The sequence below is a fragment of the Trachemys scripta genome, chromosome 5, assembly GCF_013100865.1.
Source record: "Trachemys scripta elegans isolate TJP31775 chromosome 5, CAS_Tse_1.0, whole genome shotgun sequence".
NCBI classification, from domain to species: Eukaryota; Metazoa; Chordata; order Testudines; family Emydidae; genus Trachemys; species Trachemys scripta.
The window spans coordinates 69,227,520-69,248,940 of NC_048302.1; the positions used below are offsets into that span (position 1 = coordinate 69,227,520).

General features: G+C 42.2%; 1 long non-coding RNA gene across 1 annotated transcript in view; it reads left to right on the plus strand.

The window, feature by feature from the left end:
* The first annotated feature begins 5,312 nt into the window (after positions 1-5,312).
* Positions 5,313-21,421, plus strand: part of LOC117878400 — a 41,833-nt gene continuing 25,724 nt past the window's right edge. Inside the window, exon 1 of the long non-coding RNA XR_004645965.1 lies at positions 5,313-5,473. This is a non-coding gene — a long non-coding RNA (uncharacterized LOC117878400). The remainder of the gene's footprint in view (positions 5,474-21,421) is intronic.

Here is a 21,421-nt window from a genome sequence, read left to right on the forward strand (position 1 = left end):
ACTAATGCACATTTTCTGATCTGAATACCTTGTTAGTCATTCACACACAGCCCCGCCACAAATCTCAGGAAAGATTCAATAGTGGTGTGTAGTAGTGAAACCTCATACTACAAAGACTTCATTATTTTTACAAAACATACTGTCGTATACTAGGGCCTACATTATAGATCATAAATAAAGCTACACTGCAAATATCAAAGTAAATTAGCAATGTGCATGTGGTGATGGATAGCCCTTGCTTTTTAAGCTATAGGCCAGATTCTCTCCTTTGATGTGGCCCATTTATGCTGCTCATGACATACAGGGGCCATGCACTGACCAGATCTTATGCATTAAGGATTTCCCCATAAACCTTACAGTCAGCATTGCCATCTGATTGTTGTGTTTAGTTATTTTTAGAAGTAAAGCACCTACGGAATCTACACTCTTTTGAAGATTCAGAAATGTTCGGTTAACTTTTATCCCTGGTATTTGTCACTGCATGAACGTCTGCCTTACTTCTAGCTTCTGACTACAAACAGATACAGGCTGAACCACAAAAATCTGGTTCTTATTTTCCCCAAATGTATGGGTGTTTGGATCAGAAGTTCTGGTTTAGCCCTGCATAGGGATTGTTCCCTGTTAGCACTTCCTAGAAATGGGTAAGGAAGGAGGTATGGTTATGGCTCCATCCCCACTTCTGCAGTGGCCAGTTTGCTGGCTAGCAGATCACATGCTGACCCTTTTAAGAGGTAGCCCAGTGAGCAGGCTGTTGGGGAGCTCCAGGATACATTGTTCCTCCCATAACTGCCTCTGGGGCAGGGCCTTCTACCTGGGTCTACACCATAAGGGCACAATCTGGCCCTCAATAGCGAGTCTCATCTTCACTGAAACTCATGTTGGGATATTTACCCCCAGGTGTAAAAAGTCCTAGACACATCTAATTATAACTGGTATGTATTGGAGTTAGAAAGCTTGTTCTTTGCTGCAGTGCTATCTGCTATCTGAGATATATTTCCATCTGTTTGTTATTAAACTGACAGGAACGGTAGATACACATGCATTGTTGTGAATAAAGACATTAGATTATGAGAGTGCACTAGGTTTTGTTTCCCCGCCTGGTTTGTTGGCCCTGCATAGCATTGAGATTACCTGCTTTCATCTTATTTGCGTCTAAATTTCATTCTTCCAAAGCCTGAGCATCTTCTACTATGGAACACCTGTATTGTGTATATAATGTATCAGTAAATCTGCTAGGTCTGATGAAATTGTGCATATTATTTCCCGTCACCTTCAAAGCCTTTTGCTTCTCAACACAGGATGCTAAGTAGGCTGCATTTTTGGGAGCAGTTTTCTGCTGGCATTTTTGAAAAACATATAATAAGGATATATTTTGAAGAGCTACTAGTTATTTCTTTAAAGCTGTTGGTTTACTAACATCATACCTCAAGATTTCTATGCAAAGATTTTATAAAATAAGTTTTATCAAGAGAAGAAAAACACTTTATGAAATAGCTGCCTTTGCATCATTTACTATTAATAATATTTATAGGCTCCAAACAGGTACTAACTGCTATAGAGAAAAAATCCCACAAAGCAGTCCCTATTGCAGTGAGCTCACCATTAAGATAACTGCTGTTTCCCTGACTTTTATGCATAGGTACAAGTTCTGGTTTGTCTTATAATTCTACTAATGCTTTTCATTCTCTTTTTTTGTGTGTGTGCAAAAAATTAGATCAGAATTCTGAAATCAAAGCTTTGATAAGCATTCTATGCTAATTCATGCTGGGAGGGAGAAGAACTGTACTGTAATTTTTTTTTAGTTCCTTGAAATCTTTTACTTCATTTAAACCTCCATCAATTCAAAATTTCCTCTCTCCCTTGAGCACATTTCTTCTGTAATTTTTTTGCTCAAAGTACTATTAATACTTTCTGATTATGCAGCAGAAAACTAAAAATGTCTCTTGAGCCACTAAACCTGATTTAATTGGTTTCAGTATATGGCAAGCTAAATTCAGATCTTCATTTATCAAACCCTGAGTTTCTCCTCTCCTTATAAACTGAAAAGTGCACAGGTAAAAATGTGTCACTACAGCAAACTCACCATTTGGGACTGTCTCCATATAAAGATTCTGTATTATTCACAAGGTCAGAGCAATGTAAGAGCTAAGGGAACAAGAGGTTGTTTGCATTCTCCACCCTCTCTGACTTAGAGTACCAGGAATATTAGCACTGCCAGCTTTCTGTGAATTGATCTGAAGTCATATTTTTACTTTGTTCACTGGTCCTCCCTTTCTTCTCACCCCTCCCTCACTCCCACACCAGGAAAACAAAAAGGGATAAGAACACAAGAATATAAAATATTCTTTTCTTGTGTATAAAAGACAAGCAGCATATTCACAAGGTCAGAGTTCCGATCTTTTTTTTTTTTCCTAAAGGATTTCAATTCTGAAGCCCCTTGAACTGTATGAAGCTGAGTAAGAATCAACTCAAAAGACCTTATTTTCTTTTGAAATTTCAAATTATTTCCCACAGTGAGTCTGCTTCAGTAAGCTGTGCTTACTGTTTACTATAGGCTTGTCAAATGCTAGGAAAGTGCATGAAACCAGACACAAACAAATATTGATATATTCAATTATATTTTTAAAGAAGTATAGGGGAGGGGGTTCTGTGCTTTTAAAATTACTTAAATGTTAGGAGAAGTCTGTAAAGTAAATTGGCTGGTGTGCATGTGTATTGCTACCCTGCTCTTGACTGAATCAGAACTGCACGACAATTCCTAATTTCCCACAATCTGTGATTCCTTAGGGGTGGACTTTGGTCTTATGAATGCTCCCACATGTTGCAATATAAGAAGGATCATAGACTCCCTGAAGGTCACCAATTGTCAGGGCCAGGTCGTGTGTGGCTGGTGTGCCCTAGTCAGTTGCTAAATTGAGATTGGGAGACAAGTGCCAGGGTCAGGAGCAAGCTGGGTCAGAATGCCAGGAAGTCAGGCGTAGCACCAGGCAGATAGCAGGGACAGAATCAAGTCGGGTCAGGATACCAGGAAGTCAGCATTAGGCCCCCAGGTTACAAACAGCAATCGAATAGTGAAGTGGAGAGTAAGCCAAGGTCAGAAGCCATAGGCTAGGATCTATTGCAAGCAAGGTCTGGAGCACAGAGAGGAAGACAGTCTGTTATTGTTTAGACAGCTCCCCATCATGGCTTCCTGATTTATGTACTGGTATTGGGAAATCAGTGAGCTGAGAGGTGCTGCCACTCAGATCCTGTGGGGCAGCACTTCCGGCCAAGCCTAGCTTCACAGCACCCTCCCATTGTGGCCCTTCCCCAGATTAAGCCTCTAGTTGCAATGCAGAGGCATCAGTAGCCCAGAAACCCCATAGTTCCAGGTTCTAAGCCTGAAGCTTCTTATACCAACTAGATCCAAAGGGCTCTCAGAAGGGTCTTGTGTGCAGATATGTTACTTTCCAATGGATCTGCAAACCACTTGTGCTTTGACTATGAGTAAAGTGTGACTGGGTTAGAAATTCCTTTTCAAAGTCTACATGTCCCTTGTTTTAATATTCACCTAGTCCTTGAAGAGTTAAACAGTAAGTCATGCTACCGACAAGGGCGAAGCTCTGTAGCAAGCGTATGTAAGCTATTGGGGAGACTTGGAGGGACAGCACTGGTCTTGGTACCAAGGGCAGCTGGGCTGTGGGGACTGACAACTCTAGAATGGGTAACGGCATTGGAGTTTGTCTGGGCTTTAAGGCACACGAAGTACATAGAGCCAGTGTCTGGACACTGCTCAGACTCATTAAGCTTACAAGCACATGGGATCCAAATTTGGGGTGTAATACAGAAGCCTGAGAGAGCTCAGCCAGGGCTGTAAAGGCTAGAAAAAACAAGTGGTCAATAGGCTTTGGGAACTGGGCAGTGAACTACAGTATCACCATTGCCTGCATTTCCCCCCCCTTTCTTAACCTGTATTAGAAAGTATAAAGCATTGCACATGTAGTGGTTGTGTCCAGGAATTAGATGGTTTGGGGAGGAAATTAAAATGCCAGATTCTAGAGATCCACTGACCTGTTTACTTAATGTTTCAGTAAAGGGTCTACATTTTAAATAGAATGACAAATAGAATTTCCTGTTTAGCAGCTAGACTTTATATTGAACATTATTGGAAAAATGTGACCCCCTCCTATGGAATTGTGATATAGTAAAATATGCACTATACTTGTAATGGAAACTTTTTTCCACCAGCTATGTACACAAGAGAAGCACCAAAAAGAGAATAGGTATTTAGAAATGTGGTCACTTTGCTCAGAGAAGGAGGACTCCCCAACCCGCAAGCCCGAATCTTTAGTCTTTGAATACTAACATAGTCTCATAGAATACCAGAGTTAAAAGGGACCTCAGGAGGTCATCTAGTCCAACCCCCTGCTCAAAGCAGGACCAATTCCCAGATAGATTTTTGCCCCAGATCCCTAAATGGCCCCCTCAAGGATTGAACTCACAACCCTAACAACATGATCCTGAATAAGTAATGTACAATGTAGTATATTAACATTGTATTGTAATTTTGCCTTGAGAGTGTTTATTTACTGATCCTTTCCTTATAATTGTGCTTTATATATATTGTGATGAGGTGTACTCCCAACACTGGCCCTGCAAGAGCTGAATCGGGCCAATTAGGCTGCAATCTGGGAAAATTAAGCCTGGGAGTAAAGCCCTAATTAGAAGCAACTCACCTGTGTGGGTTTATATAAAGTCAAAAAAGCAGACATGGAAGTGGCTGCAGTGAGGTAATCTGTAAATACTCCCTGGAAGGAGACAAATAGCCCATAGTTACTCCTTGGGGAAGAGAGAGTTGAGAGGCTGCTAAACTGCGGGGGGCGGGAGGAAAGGAAGAGACCCAGGAAAAGGCAGCAGGGAACCATGCCTTGGCTGCTGTTCAGAGGGTCCTGAAACTGGAACCTGGAGTAGAGGGTGGGTTTGGGTTCCTCTACCAGCCACTGAGGGTGTGGCACCAATTGATAGATGTGGGGGCTTGAGGGACTAATTAACTCACTAGCCCAGATGGTACAAAAAGCACAAGAAGGAAATGTGAAGAGGAGGAAGGCCTTGCTGTGCTGCAGAAGGTGAGGCGTGTATGTTGCTGCTGGTATGAGGCTGAAAAGTCTGTAAAGGTTATTGGAAAGAACATTGCAATAAACTGTACAAGTTGTTTTATCAGAAGAACATCTCTGGGCTGTTTGTGGGCTAAAAGTAGACAGGAGTGAATCTGCCCTGCCACAGGCACAATGCCAAAAGGCTGGTGCAAGGCTAATTTTGCACCTCTTGTTAAGAAGGATAACAGCAATGAGGCTAGGAACCACAGATTGTAGTTTCATGTAAGATAAAGTCGGTTATTAGGGTAATCGAACAAGTGCAACCCAGATTCTCCAGAAATAAATCTTGTCAGAGCAATCTGATTTTTTGGATGGAATACCAAAGTTAATAGATGAAGGTATGTAACTTATCTTGGGTTTTGTTTTTTTTAAAGCAAGCTGTTGGATAAAGTATTCTACTGGAAGCTAGTGACTCATGTGAAAATGCTGGCATCAATAATGGACTAGTGACATAGACTGCTAACGTTCTATGTACAGAGGGTAGTAATAAATGGGAAATGATCTTCCTGGCAAAAGCTCATGAGCAGGGTCTCCCAGGGCTCAGCTCTGGGAATATTTCTATTTAACATTTATATAAGTACATAAGTTATTTAGAAATAGGCCTGAGATTCATGGTGTTGTAATCTGAAGATTTCAGTGTAAGCATTGTGTATATACAGGCCTCAAGGGACTTGGGGAGGGTTGGGGGGGGACGGTCGGGGGGAGAAACAGAGAAAAGACTGGTGAATGTGGAATGCTCGTGGGGATTCAAACATAGAGGAAAAACCTAACATGATTTTTGACTAACTTTATCTGCCTTAAATAATGATAGAGATGAGGAAACTATAAAGGAAAAAGACTAATGCAGTATCTGTCTTTGTGATCATTGTATCTGTGATAATGTGAAGGTAGGAAGCCTGTGTGCAGCAGCTGCAAAGGGCTAACAAGGTCTTGGCGCACCTAGGCAAAGGATTAGTGCTAAATCAAGAGAGATAATGGTAACATATTCTTTTTATGGCCATCTGGGAAAATTGGTCCAAATTCATTCTTAGTATAACTAGAGGTTTCATAAGAACTGCACTGAAGATGAATCTGGCCTATTATGTCCAGTATAGGGCATAGAAATCTGAATATAGTTCTCTAGAAGGATGAGGGTGGGGAGACAGGCAGAACAACTGAGTTGATCTATGGATTATGATTCAACAGATTCATCCTTGATGTCACTCCATTGGCTTAAATGATGTTGCACAAGGGTCTTTGAATGACAGAAACATCTGTGATTGACCTGGATGGATGATGGGACAAACTTAGGGGACAGCTGAATGTTGAAGCTGGTCACAGAAGGGAACTTGAGGAGAGAAAAAAGTGGCGGCTGCTCTGGTAGCAGGAGAAGGAGGGAGGGCGGGGGAGAAACCATTGTGAACCCAAGTCTCGATATCCCTCCTTCCACAGCACTTGCAGGTAGCTGCATCAATGATCCCAGCAGTGTGCCACTATATGGATGTAGACACCTCCACCACATTTTTAGCATACAAAAGGTGTTCACTATTATTGACCAAGTGGTTTTGTGGGCATGATTATAAGGGATTTTGGCTAGCATTAGAGGGGTGGCTGGCACCATGATTTGAACCAGGCTGAGAGGAGGTACCTTCTGTCTCCTGTGTGCACAGAGGTCGTTCAAGACATTCTGCGGTGCTAAGCAAACTTTCAGTGTGCTGCCACCTCCTCATAGGCCTAGGGTGACAGCTTTGGCCTGGCTGGCCTCTGTCATGACCAGTATCAATGAGTGGTGTTGTGACTGGGCACACTGGGTCTTGATGCCACTCAAATTTGGCATAGTCACTCCTCTGTCATGATGGAGTGCTGAGTCTACTCTGTCACCTTAAGCAGCTGCCTAGTTTGCCTATAACTAAAGTGACCTTTGTGTGTTGGGCACATGTGAAGCAAGGGGAAATAACACATGGCATTATACATGTTTTGCACTGTGGTGATAGGCAGTGGGCTGGAAATATGGATGGCTGTGGCAGCCATTTGCCCATTTGGGAGGTGGCGGGGGAGGGGGGGTTATCACAAGCAGTAGATGTGCTGAGGTGGTAAGGGTGTGTCATAGGTTTCACCCCCACTCTGAACTTTAGGGTACAGATGCGGGGACCTGCATGAGAACCCCTAAGCTTAACTACCAGCTTAGATCTGGTTTTGCTGCCACCACCCAAATTATTTATGAGTCATTTGGGAAACTCTGTCTACCTCTCCCCTAGAATATCTCCCTCCCAAGTACTATAACCCTTCCCTGGGTAGACTTGAGAGACTCCTCCACCAATTCCCTGGTGAACACCGATCCAAACCCTTGGATCTTAAAACAAAGAGGAATTAATCATTCTCCCCCCACTTTCCCCAACCAATCCCTGGTGAGTCCAGATCCAATCCTCTTGGATCTTAAAACAAGGAAAAATAAATCAGGTTCATAAAAAGAAGGCTTTTAATTAACGAAAAGAAAAACCTCTGGGAGATAGCATACAAGCTGATCTCACAGACAACCGATTAAAAAACACAGAGGATGTTCCCCTGGGCAAAACCTTAGTTACACAAAAGAAATCCCAATTTGATTATTCTTCTAATTGCACAAGACAAGTTACAAAAGAAAATAAACATAAACCTATTTACTCCTTTTCTAATACTCACTACTCCGATAAGAGGCTGATTCCTTGATCTTTTCCACTCCGGCCAAACCTTGCAAGTTCTGATATCACCAAGTCCTGGCAGGATTCAGGGAACTTGGCCACTACATCAAAGCACCAGTGTAGGGCATTGCAGACAGTCTTCAAGTTTAGAGTGCATGTTCTTTGGCTATTGATGTAAGCGTGTGCATCTATGCTTGGCTTCATATGGCGACACATAGAATGTACAGGTCTGAGTACAGATGGGAGGTATCCAAGCCTATAAAACTCCTCCATGTTCCTCAGTTGTATGTGTCTATCCAATGGGAAACAAATGTAGTCTGCGGTGTCTCTCATCAGGGCCCTCATCAGGAACTGCAGTCCATAGGAGACAATGATCTGGCTTATGACCATTTGGAATGATCCCATTGCCAAGATACTCTGGGCTGTGGCCACCCTGATGGGCGCGAAGAGTGAATGTCTCCATTGGGTGACTTCTGGGCACGAGCACTAGGTCCTATGGCCATGGCCATTTGATGTGGGGTAGTGGCAACACTTAGAATGCTTAGGTGTGGTGGGAATATTGGTGCCATGGGAGATTTACACACGTATGGGGTTAGGTGGCAGTTGAGCACAGCTCTGAATGGCAGTGGTGTTTAAATGGTGGAATTAGCTGCTGAAGTATCTTTAAAATTCTGGCTTTTCCTGTCCAATGGCAATACTGTGTATTGCTGCCAGGTGATAGGGGGTCTAGTTTGGGTAAACAGAAGATTTTTTTTCTCCATCCTTATGTATCTTGAACCATTTGAAATGTTCACCAGAGACTCTGGGGGCGGGAAGGAATCAGTAAAATAAAAAAAAAATTGTCATAAGGTTATTACTTATAATTTGTAATTTCTAGGATACTGAAAGAACAACATTTAGATCATTGAATAGACTTCCCCAGATTCGCATTAGCAAAACAAGTTTAATTAACTGGCTTTTTATGTCATCTGGAAATATTATCATATAGCCTTTACTCAGTTGTGCATCTGTTTTGTCAGTGCCAAGGGAATCCCGGGGATTCAGTTTATATCCATTGCGGCATTGCTGAACTGCTGCTATACAATAATAATCTGTTATTTTAATTAAAAATAATGACAATCATTAAAGATTTCTTTCATCTTAAATTCTTCAGTTTTCAGGCTGCAATGTGCTAGCTGGCTAAATCTAATGTCTGGGCACCTGTTGGTAGTCCTGCAACTTCTGTTTAGTTTGTGTCCACACCTGGGCTAAGCAGGAGAGAGTGAGTGAGAGTATCTAGTCGGTAGAGTGTGGGAATAGAATTCAGGATTCCTCTGCCACTCACTTCCTGGTTTAGGACTAGACTTTCAAAGAGGCTTCAGTCCAGTTCAAGATGTGAACCTGTAAGTAATATCTTGAAAAAAATAAATAAATAAACCCTTCCCCACAAACCCATGTATCAGAATCACTTCCAAGAAAGGGGTTTGGTTTATTGAATATATAATATAACATACACAGTCCTCAACTACCTAAGGCTTGATATTAACTTTTAGATGCACTCCTGAGCAAGTAGTGATTTTAAAAAATAAAAGTACTACCCTGGAGTATTCCTAGGAAGCACTGAGATTCAGGGACACATCTGTCAGAATTCTTCCTGTGCTTCTTCCTGGCCCCTGGGGGCCAGAAATTACTAGTGGCCTCCATCAGCAGTAAATTATCATCCTTCTCTGCACTGGCTCAGCTTCTCTGGCAACCCAAGGGCATAAGTCATGGCTTCACCTGCTCCTTGCCCTCATCCCCCATACTTATGTTTTGGACTGTACAAACTCTGGCTTGATTAACTGGGACCATCCAATTCTGACTGAGCATTTCTTCATTATGGATTATTAGTGATTTCAGCAATAAAAATGAATGTAACTATATTTGAAAATCAATCCCCTTCCTTGTGTGCTGACAAAGCAGCTTGGGGGAGGGAGGCTCTTTCATCTGCAGCTGGTTACCTGCAAGTCTTTTCATGCTCAATTTGATGTGACAAATGGCCAGGTTTCCCCTCCCCCCGCATCTCCCTTTGGTGATGGAAACTAAGGTAAATGAGCTCTATCATACATCAGTGAAATCCACTCTCTAATCAGTTCTCCATGCAGTCTAAGCTATCAAATTAATCTAGTTTTAGAAATGGAATAAAATTGCTATTGGCTGAGGGAAATTTGAAGCACCAGTATAATTGGCTTCCTCTTCTTTACAGTATCAAACATAAGCTACTTGTGTTTACTTGCAAGGCCGCTTGTGGCATATCCCCATCCTATCTGTCATCTTTCATTCACTATTTCAATATTCACTATTTAAATATTGACTCCCATCTCCCACTTTGTCAACCTCCATTGCCTTCTTGTGAAATTTCCAGACTGGCACCTTTGTGCTTTCTCCCATGCTACCTCTTACTGGGAGAAGCTCTCCATAAACATCTGAAAAACTAACTCATTATCCTCCTTCAAAACCTTGCTTAAAAATCTTCTTTGCCATGAAGCCTACAGCAAACTTGACAATGGCTGGGGTGCTGAGCCCACTGCATGTCCTACTGAGCATTATTCTCATTTTTTTCCTTCTATTCCCCTATCTGTATCTGTTCTCTCACGTTTTATATGCAGCTTGTAAGCTTGTTGGTGCAGAATCTCTTTATATTCTGTTTGTACAGCACCTAGCACAAGGGTTAGTGCCTGGGCTCCTAGGTACCATGAAAATTTATTAAGTGCCTATATCTGGCTGGTCAACATAATTCAAACCATCTTTGCAAACTGAAACTAAAGGTGTATAGGGTCCCTTACTAGCGAGACTCTCACTCCACTGGATGAGCACATCATGCCATGGCTTTGCTGTTCATATGGTAAATTTAGTGTGGAAGCCCAGTAAAGTAGGTTTCTCTAGCATAAACTAATGCAGCACTGATAACTTCATGGATGCTTGGCTTCACAGGCATCCTTAGAGGGATAAAACATTATCAAATAAACCTGCTTCTGTTTTATGATTGCTCAAGTGCTGTGTGGCTTACAGGTGTGCTGATCTAAGGTAAAACTAGCAAATTGGGGCCCTCTGCAGTTTTGAGTGAAGAGGATCTGGGAATTCTGTAAGTGGCCAGGGGCAGGGGCTTTATATCAGAGGGGAATGATTCAGAGGGATTAGGGTACATCTATTGTTAACAAGATGACTCTCAGTCCTGGGTGCCCTGAGAACCCTCTGTCTCATAGGGGTTGTACATGGCTTCAATATTCAAATTCCTGGTCTGCCATTCACATAAGGAGCAATCCAGAGTGCACACATCTGTAAGATGTTTTCATGTATATTTTTATTTATCAGCAAAGAGACCATTGGGGATACAGGAAACCAAGATCTCCCAGACATTTTTATGGAACATTTTCAAAGGTTAGCTAGTATTTTTATAGCTCCAATAATCTTAGATGCTTCACAGATGTGTAGGATGGGTTCAGGTCACCCTCATAGCCAGCTGGCCTAATGATCAGAGTGGCTCCACCATGCTTTATGGGCTTGTTGTTCTAGAGTGGGTTGGGTAAATTCCTCTTAAGTGTCCTTTCCACTCCCCTTAGGGTTCTGTCACAGCAGAGGTTCAGAGAAGAAGGTACGGGGGGCCAGGGCCATATACTCCCATGGATCCTTAGCTAGGGCCCTAGAGGGCAATTACAGTGGCCAGACCATTCATTGGTCTACACCAAGTCAACTCTTGCTGGGTTGCTTCCTACTTGGCTCTGGCTTCTCAGTGGGGAGTGTGATCAAAGATTTAGGTGTATCCACTTAATCTGCCAGTGGGGTAATGTCCCATTCTTTGCAGTCTGTTGTGAGTTTCAGACTCCTAAATGTGTTTGGGGGGGGGGGGAGGAAGGGTGAGGAGATCTAGAATACTCCTTCTGGAATAGCCTCACTTCCTGATGCAACCTGTAGCTCTTTCCCCCTGGCCTACCATTGCCATTTTAAACTATCCCTCTACCTGGAGCATGTCCTGCAACTACTGAGGGGAAGGGCCTACTTAGCCCAGTACTGATTTAGTGTGGAGTCTATAAACCCCATCACAGAAGGTAACATGCCTGTCTGAAGAGCTTATCTAAATAAACAATGGAGTATACAAATGCAGCATGTGGAGGGAACACAATGAAAATGAGTGTGACTGAAAAGGGAGACTGAATATAGGAGTATGCAATCCCTGCCCTGAAGAATTTACCATGCAAGATGAGACACAATAGATGTGGGAAAAGGATAAAACTTATAGTCAAAAATAAGTATTAGATGTTCCCTACCATGTTGTAGTTAGTTGAATAACTTTTTGTAGGCACAACGATAGGAAGGAGATTGAGGAGGGACTGGAAGGAGGAAAGGGTAATTTGGGAAGAAGATAGCCTAGATGAAAGCACAAGAAGGGAAATGGGAAAAGTGGACAAACTGGGGCTGCCATAAAATTTAGCGGAACAGTGGGTAATGCAATAGGAGGTCACAGCAGGGATATGTGGAGTTAAGAAGGACCTTGAAGGTGAAGACAGAAGTTTGAACTTGGTGCATTGGGGAAAAAAGTGAGCAAAAAATGGACTCAAAAGGGGTAACATGGTGAGAACAATGAACAAGGAAGAGGCTTTTAGAAACCACATTTAATATGGACTGTAGTAGGGCTGTGAAGGAGTTTGCAGTTGTTAAGATGTGACTGAGTTTTAGTTACCAATGGAAGATTCGTCCATGGCCTGGATGTGTGGGGAAAAGAGGGAGGGAAGTGGTGAAAGACAACACCCAGATTACTTCCTTGAGTTACAGAGAGGTTAGTGGTGTTATCACTAGTGACAGAGTGTAGAGTAAGAAAGGTTTGGAAAGAAAGATACAAGCTCTTCAAATGAGGTTGTTTAGATTAAATTGATAGTGCTACACTTAGGAGGTGATGGGGAAGAGGCCAGGAATGGGAAAGTAGATTTGCCATAAAGCAATGTGAGTGGATGAGGCAACTGTGGTTCCTCAAATATCACTGTGCAGTAATTGTGGTAAATATTGACTCAAATGGTGAATACCTTACAATCTGTGAACCAATTTCTGCCCTTACTTACAACCACTGCATCCCCATTAATTACAAGTGAGGGTTAAACTTGGGCATGTGACTCCATGTTACTATAGAAACAAAGGGAGATTATCAGCTACAACTCAAGAAAAGTGAGGGGAGGGGAATCAAGGATAAACTCCTATAGAGTTTGATCCTGCTCCCACTGAAGTCTAATGGCAGTTTAGCCATTAACTAGAACAGGAGAAGTACTGGACCAACAGGCATTTGGGATGTTGGCATCCCTATAATTATATCCAGGGAGGAGAGATTTCTGTCAAGTCTTGATATTTTTCCTCTTGATAATCTGATTCTTTGACTTCGTGATTAAGATGATATAAAGTTTTTACGTAAAAAGAGATTCTTCAGCGAATATTTAAAGTAATGCCTTTTTTCTCTTGAAGGTGGTGGTCCCCCCAATGATATTTTGTTTGCAACCTTTAAGCTTTATTAATACAACATTTATCACTTTGTTCTAATTCTATCAGGACCTGTAAATTTTTGATGGACTAATTTGTTAAAATAATAAACATGAGTGACTAGGAAAATTAAATGACTTTCCACATTGACCTGACCAAAGCTGGACATCCTTCAAAAGCTGTGGCAGAGATCTTTTTAGCTACCCTTTAGTTGGCTGGCTGGCTCAAGTGTACTGTCATTAAATCCATCATGAGAAAACTGAAGAGAAATGCATGAAGCCGAAACATTTGTCTATAGCAGTTTTTTCTTTATTGTGGGTCAATGTCACAGACTCACCTCCTCTTTAAGGAGTCAGCATGAGAAATGGAATAAGTAAAACGGAAATTGCTATAGTCAAACAGATCAATAGTCCATCAGACCTGATAGTGTGAGTCTGAAATGGCCAATGCCTGATGTTTTTTTAAAGACATAAAACGTGAATGATACACCAGTGTTGAATTCTGCTGACAAACATTTAACGGAACTTATTTGTACCTCATTTGGGCTCTTCACAGGCTATTTGGATCTGAAATGAGTTACACTCATATAATTCTTGTCTGTTTTAATTGAACCAGTTCACTTGTCTAGGCTTTGATCTTATGCCCCTACTTCAAGGCATTTCTCAGCCATGTTTTAGTATTAGCATTTCCAAAGCCTTATCCTGTTCAGATTTCTGGTAAAAAGAAACCATTTGGGATGGGTGTCACAGGTGGCTGGAGTCAGGGCTCAGTCAGGGTTTCCTCTTGCTCCAAGGGAGCAATATTCTTCCTTGGTATCTAGCATAGGGTATGTTCTTCCCCTCTCCAAGGCACAGAACAATAAATGTTAGCTCCACCTCCCCAACTCAGTAGCTAAGACTATATTCATCTGTCCCTATTGTTGCACAGATGTGGGATACAGGTGAGTGAGGAGTGATCGCTCCACAGAGGTTGTGTTCCTCCTCATCCTACTATGATCTAGGTAGCTGCAACAAGAGAGTAAATGAAGGCCCCCTACGCCCGAGGCGATCAGGAGAGCATGCATAATCTTTAGAGCTGGTAGAAAAATGATAGATGTGTTTTTGGAGGTGGGGGGGAAAACTTAAACTCTCCCTCCCCCACTTTTTTTCTTTTCTTTTTGGCTTGGTCTAGCGAGATTCTACACTCAACTTGATGGCACTTCTGTTTTCTTGTGGTTCAAAGAATCAGTTGATGACAGCCATTAACCACCACCCCCATCTTAGCTCTGCCTATTGTACCAGTAAAGTTTAATATGTTGACACACCGAATGACTTATGTCCCAGACAAAGGAATAAGAATGGTGGTGGTAGAGTGATGAGGCACACAGAGCCCCTGGCATGGGGTGGGAGAATGAGTGGTCCTGTATGCGGAAGGGGAAATGGGTGGTCATACAGAACTCCTGGCATGGCCAGGGGTGAATGGGGACATGGGCGGGGGGCATGGAGAGAAATACAGCCCTGGTAATGGCAGGGGGTGGTGTATACACAGCCCCTGGCCCAAAGTGGTTGGGGAGAGTTGAAGGAAGTCACTGAAATAGAGGAGGATGAGAGAATGGCACACAGAGCTTGTGGGGTAGAATGGAACAATGCAAGGTATGTGAAATGAGCCTGGCCTACAGAAGCTCTGAAGTGTGTGATGTACTAATATAAAATCTAAGGGAGGGATAAAGTAAATTCATTCTTGTAACCTTTTCTTTTTTTTTCTTTCCAGTGGAAAAAGGAGAAAAAAATAAAATGTGAGACGACGTGTGTGTCTTGGGGGTAGGGTCATACTGAAAAAAGGAGCAAAATGAAAATTTCATGAACAATTCATTTTGATCAAAACCTGCATGTTTTTTACTTATCCAAATTTGTCTAGCAGCTCTACTGGTGATATTTTGAACAGCTGCAAAATTGACTGCAAGTGGGTCTCATTTTGTAATATACAAGGATGTAGCTTAGTTTGTGGGTGGATCTTGGAAAATTACCAGTCCATTTCCCCTCTGCAACCCCTCCCAGTTAAACCTCTGGCAGTTGCTATACTGGACCCAACCTTTGTAAAACCAGAAAACAAGAGACCTTAAACTGTTTTTAAAATGTGTAATGCATTGAGGGACAAAGAAACCTCATCACCCCAGAGGAATTAAAGCTCCCACCAAGAGTTCCTGATTTGGTCCTTCATGTTACTGTAGTGATGTTGCTGAGCTCCTGTTGTATCTGTCAGCCTCCCAGGAAACCCAAGATTTAACTTGAGGTATTTGCGAAATAAGCATCTCTGTTTATATCCACTCTCCTCACCTCCATGGGGGCGGGGGGAATCGCCAAATGTCCAAGTCTCGTGTGTGTGTGTGTGTGTGTGTGTGTGTGTTTTAAAGAGTCCTCGCATCTGATTCCTGTGTCAAACATGCAGCCTTAGTGCATATAGACTAGTTACTATGGACATGGTGTCCATATAGACTAGTATTTAAGGCTCTGTAATATTACAATCCCCCCTTGCTTTTTCTTGCTAATTTTTCAGATCACACATGAGAATTCGGATGAATATAATATGTCTTAGTAACTCAAATGTAAGAATGTACATGGACTTATTCAGTAATCTTACAGTTCACTAAATATATCCAGATTTCCTAGTGACCTGGGCAACATAATGCTTTCCTTCCATAATAAGGCAGTGAATGTTTTTCTTGAAATCTTATTTGAGAAGGTACAGCATGTTCATCCTTGATATGTAAGCAAGTACACATTGCAGAGTGATTAATTGCATTCAGCCTTTTCATCCACTTCTAATTTTTCAGGGTACATAATAGGATGCAAATTGGCCAGTGTTAATCATTAGATATTACTAATTAAAAACAGAAGCTGTAGGTAATGGTATGATTATTGGTTAAAATAAATGAAGCAGATCAGGTAATACTTTTCTTCTGGGACTCGTGCCTTGTGCCTGAGCCTCATTAAATTCTAACATGTGAAGGTGCCCTGCTGCTACAGACTGTAAGAGAGATGTATTTAACAGTAACTTAAAAGTAATGTATGAGGTCAGTGTTTGAGGAGAAGAGGGGAAAAAAACTATTCCTATAGCTCAAGAACGCCGCAATTTAATAAATTAGGAACTTTAAAAAAAAACTTTAGTTAGCTAGAAAATAACAAAATGCTGGTCAAAAGGGAAGCTTTATTCTGAAGTATACCAAGGCACCATTTCCTGAAAAATATAATGGTTTTTTTTTTTTTTTAAATCCTGACCTTTTATCTTGCTGTGTGTACATATATATATTTTATGTGATTTTTTTTTTTTTTTTTTTTTTTGTGCCTCAATTTTTGGGTGCTCAACTTTAGACATTTTAATAGAGACTGAGTTTCAGTGAGTGGGTGATCAGCACTCTGGGAAAATCAGGCTTCCTTAAGTTACCTAAACTTAGACATCCAAAATTACTAGTCACTTCTGAAAAATTGTGTTCAGCTGTAGTGCCACCTATACTTAAGGTTGCCCAATGAGACCCGGTTTTCAAGTGTTTATAACTTTGCCAAACGTTATCCATTAGGCTTGAAATTGGGAGTTGGGGGCTTGTGAACTGAAAAAAAAAATGAGATCATGCAGTTAGAATACATCATACTGCATATGCAAAAGGGCTCCAAAATAATGATGCACAGGCAAGCTTAATTCTGGCATTTTCTAACTTTCAAGTGCTTGACTTTGCAACATACAGCTCTTCTGTTTTGTGCATTATATATTCAGTCAGTCAATGTAGTATGGATCTGTAAATAACTTAATCCTGTAGCATCTTCTGATTTAATTAAAAAAAAAAAAAGCACAACTTCTTTAACAGCTCAGGAGATTTATCAAGTAATTGTCCCCTTCTACTCCCCACCAGAGTTTACCAGGGTTAAAGTTAATAGGAGAACCAAATCTATAGACCGCAATGATTTCTTCAATGTGGCCTACTATGAAAACTTTTTTTATTTGATATTCAGACTTATGAGAATGTTAAACACCTAAGGACGTCTTGACCAATCAGTTCATTATTCAACATACATTTTGGGGAGATAGTTGTGTGGTGCCACATTCTGAAATACAGTTTCGGTTGTAGGACACTAGTAGTACCAAAATCTGAACAAATATATTGGGTTAGAACCCACAGTTGCAGAAAATGTGTAAATAAAGTTTTTATTATCAGTCTGAAAAGATTGTATAAATAAATAAAATAAGTTGATCTTGTACTGGCTTACCCCACTGGGTTCACAAAACAAAGTATATCATTGGACAAGAAAGTTGTCACTATTCTTTGCTCTGTATTTTTACCTTTGCTCTGCAAAATGGCATGAAATGTTCATAAAGAAATCCAAACCCAGAAAAACTTGGTAGTGTGTAGGTTGTTATAATCCAATAAGTCTGTCTGGGTTCACTGGTGGCTGAGCAAAACTGCATGGCTATATCACTTTGGGTAAAATTATGCAAAATTTGGTGGCTTTGTGTACTTTTTTGTTCACTTTTACCTGAAACCAGGTAAAATTTCACTTTCAGGTTTTGTCTTCTTTTATACCTAAGATATAAAAGGAAACATGGTGGATACAAGCCTACATAAACAAAAACTGAAAAAAGATTAACATGAACTAAGTCTCCCGGGGGGTTTTTGTGTGCCAGTACTGTTGCTTCCTCAGGGCCAGGCCACAACATTTTGGCACCTGGGACGGGGAGCTCAAATGACTCCCCCATGCTCCCTCGCTTGGGCCAAAACTTTGAAAGGTCTCAATTCTGCATCTTCCTGTTCTATTCCTCTCATGGTACTGCTCTGCTACCTACCCCAATAAAGGAGAACTAGACTTAAAATGCCTTGTTCAGAAATTTTAAGTAACACTTAACTTTCAAACGCCTGAACAGCAAATGTAACTTTTCTTGTCTGCATAGTGTAAACTGGCATTTTTATCTGTTTGAATAATCAAAGTGGTGCTTTCCGTGACTTCTTGGTTGCAAAGATTTGAACTGCTTCCTGCTGAAAGTCCACAGTCTGGGCCAGCTCATGCTTTAGTGAGATGGTTGCAAGGCCCACCAACCTCTCCTATGCCATTGTGGAGCGTAGATGTGTTTTTATTAACTTTAGCTTGGAGAAGCTGCGTTCTCCACTGGCAACTGTTACAGGAAGTGTTAGAAGTATGCGCAGAGCAACAAAAGCATTTGGAAAGAGGGTGGTCATTTTATTTGTGCACATATATTCCAGAACAGCCTTTGGAGTTGATCCTGCTGAAATGTATCTTGAAAGGGCTATCTGTTCATCACCTAAATCACTTGAATCAATATCAGGGTTGTGAGTTCAATCCTTGAGGGGGCCATTTCGGGATCTGGGGCAAAAATCAGTCCTTGGTCCTGCTAGTGAAGGCAGGGGGCTGAACTCGATGATCTTTCAAGGTCCCTTCCAGTTCTAGGAGATAGGATATCTCCATTATAAAAAAAATAAAATAAAATAGCACCAGGGCAGGCTCCAGGCACCAGCGCAGCAAGCAGGTGCTTGGGGTGGCCAACAGAGAGAGGTGGCACATCCGGCTCTTTGGTGGCAATTCAGCGGCGGGTCCCTCAGTCCCTCTCAGAGGGAAGGACCTGCTGCCGAAGTGCTGCCGAAGAATGAAGTGGTGGCGGTAGAGCTGCTGCCGATCACGGCTTCCCCCCCCCCCCCGCGGGGGGTGGAAAACGCTGGAGCTGGCTCTGGTCAGCACTGTCTCTAGTGCCCTGCATTGCTGGTGTAGGTCTTCTTCAGGTAGAGTGAGGAGTTTTGGAATATCATATAACATCCCAAATATACTGCTGTGTTCCTTGAGCTGCATGAAATGTTCTTCAACTGACTGTATTGCACAATCTAGCACCTGGTTAAAGAATTCAACTTTGAATTGTTGTTTGGGGTCTCTTATGGGATTATTCCATGCCTCATAATCAAAATGTCAGCTTCTTTGGTGACTCTGGAATGGGTAGGAAAATAGCTTCAGTGTGAAGTTCCTCTGCCAACTTCTGCGCACTCTTCAGAACGTTTTGAAATCCCTCATCTGACCGGTAAGACTGTAGGTATGACTTTGCTTTGTCCAGTTGTTCCATTGCTCCAGATATATCAAAGTCCACGCCTTGAAGTCTCTTGCTTACAACATTTATTTCAAACAGTATGTCATGCCAAAACACTAAACCACATAGAAATTTGAAGTTATGTATGTTGCTGGTAATTCCATTTCCCTCGGTCACTGTTCTCCCACAAACAGTTCCTGTCATAGCATTATCCTCCATAATGGCAACTATGGCATCATCTATCTTCCCAATTTGGTGTTTGATAGGCTTTATCGCCTCCACTCGACTTTCCCATCCTGTGGCACTCAGTGGTTTCAGTGTCAGAGAGGGTGTTCCCACATGTTGCTTCAAAATTTGCCATCACTGAGTTGATGCAGAGAAAAATACATAGATGCTTCGAATTACACTAAAAAAATTAGCTGCATCGCTGACCACCAAGTTCAATGAATGAGAACTGCATGGGACAAAAAAAGCTCGAGGGTTTAACTCTTGGATCCGTGTCTACACTCTGTACTTTCCTCTCACGTTGGCACCATTATCGTAGCCCTGACCTCTCATTTCACCTATCGCAATTCCGGTATCTTCCAGCTTTTTAAGAAGCTCATTTGTCAGACCAGTTCCTGTCGTATCATCAATGTCAATAAATTCTAGAAAATGCTCTCTGACAGTCATCATTGCAGGGACATTTTCACTAGGTTCTGTTGTTACAAAATGCACCATTAAAGTCATTTGTTCTGTGTGGCTGATGTCAGGTGTGCAGTCCAGAATAAGAATAATATCTTGCTAGCTTCAGATCTGCCACGATCTTCTGTTTGACTTTTGTTGCCAGTAACAGTATGATCTCATTTTGAATTGTTTTTCCAAGGTGATGGTGTGTGTATATTTCTTGGGTGGTGACTCTTCTTCGATGTTCCTGAAGTACAGCATCAAACTCAGCAGGGACGGCTCCAGGCACCAATGCAGTAAGCGTGTGGGGGGGGGGGCGGCGTGCCGGTCGCCGTGAGGGCGGCAGTCAGGCAGCCTTTGGCGGCATGCCTGTGGAAGGTCTGTCACCAGTCCCGCGGTTTCGGCAGCAATTCGGTGGCGAGTATGCCGAAGCCGCGGGCCCAGCAGACCACCCGCAGAAACGCCGCTGAATCCGCGAAACCACGGACCACCCGCAGGCATGCTGCCAAAGCCCGCCTGACTGCCGTGCTTGGGGCAGCAAAAAACATAGCCGCCCCTGAAACTCAGCCATCAGCTCCACAATTTTAAGGAAGTTTCCATTGTTTGGCACATACAGTGCCAAGCAGTGCTAGGTTTTGGATAACAAGCATTCTCACAGTGGCAATGAGCCTTTTCAGGACGTTTTGCCAGTAAAGAGACTCTGATGCAATCTTCTCTTGATGCTGATCATCTATGGTGGTCTCATCTCAAGCTCTTTCCACCTATGGAATACTCTCTTGTGATTTGCTGTCTTATCATGGCATGTCAGATTTCTAGTCAGATTTTTTCCAGTCCTTTGTTCCTGTAGAACCCAATGTGGCTGGAACATTAGATTGGAAGAGTTTGCAACAAAAACAGTATGCAGCATTCTGGGTTTTTGAGTACATAAGCCATGGCCTCTCCACTTTGTCACCACTGGGGATTTCACTCCAGTAATGTGTTGGATGGAAATTTCTATTTTCATTGTCTTTTTGGGGAATGTGAAGTTTTTCACTTGCTGTGGCCCGTGCAGTACAAGGAAGTCCCTCAGGCTACTGCTCAAGTGGGTCCACAGTCCTGGATCATTTAGACTTAAGGAACTAAACTCAGCAGCAGTTGTTTCTTGCACCTCCACCACACTCTTCTCTGATCTACACTTTTCTTCAGGAATGTGCATGGTTACATCCATTTGAGATGGAGACATGGATGCTGCAGTAGCTGCCAGGTCACCTGCACTCTGACTAACTGGAAGATCAGGCATCTTCTCACCACTCACATTCTAGCTGGGGCTGGAACCAGGGCCGGCTCTAGGATTTTTGCCGCCCAAAGCAAAAACAATTTTGGCCGCTCCCCCCCCCTTATTTAATTACCCCACCCCCGGCCCCGCCTCAACTCCGC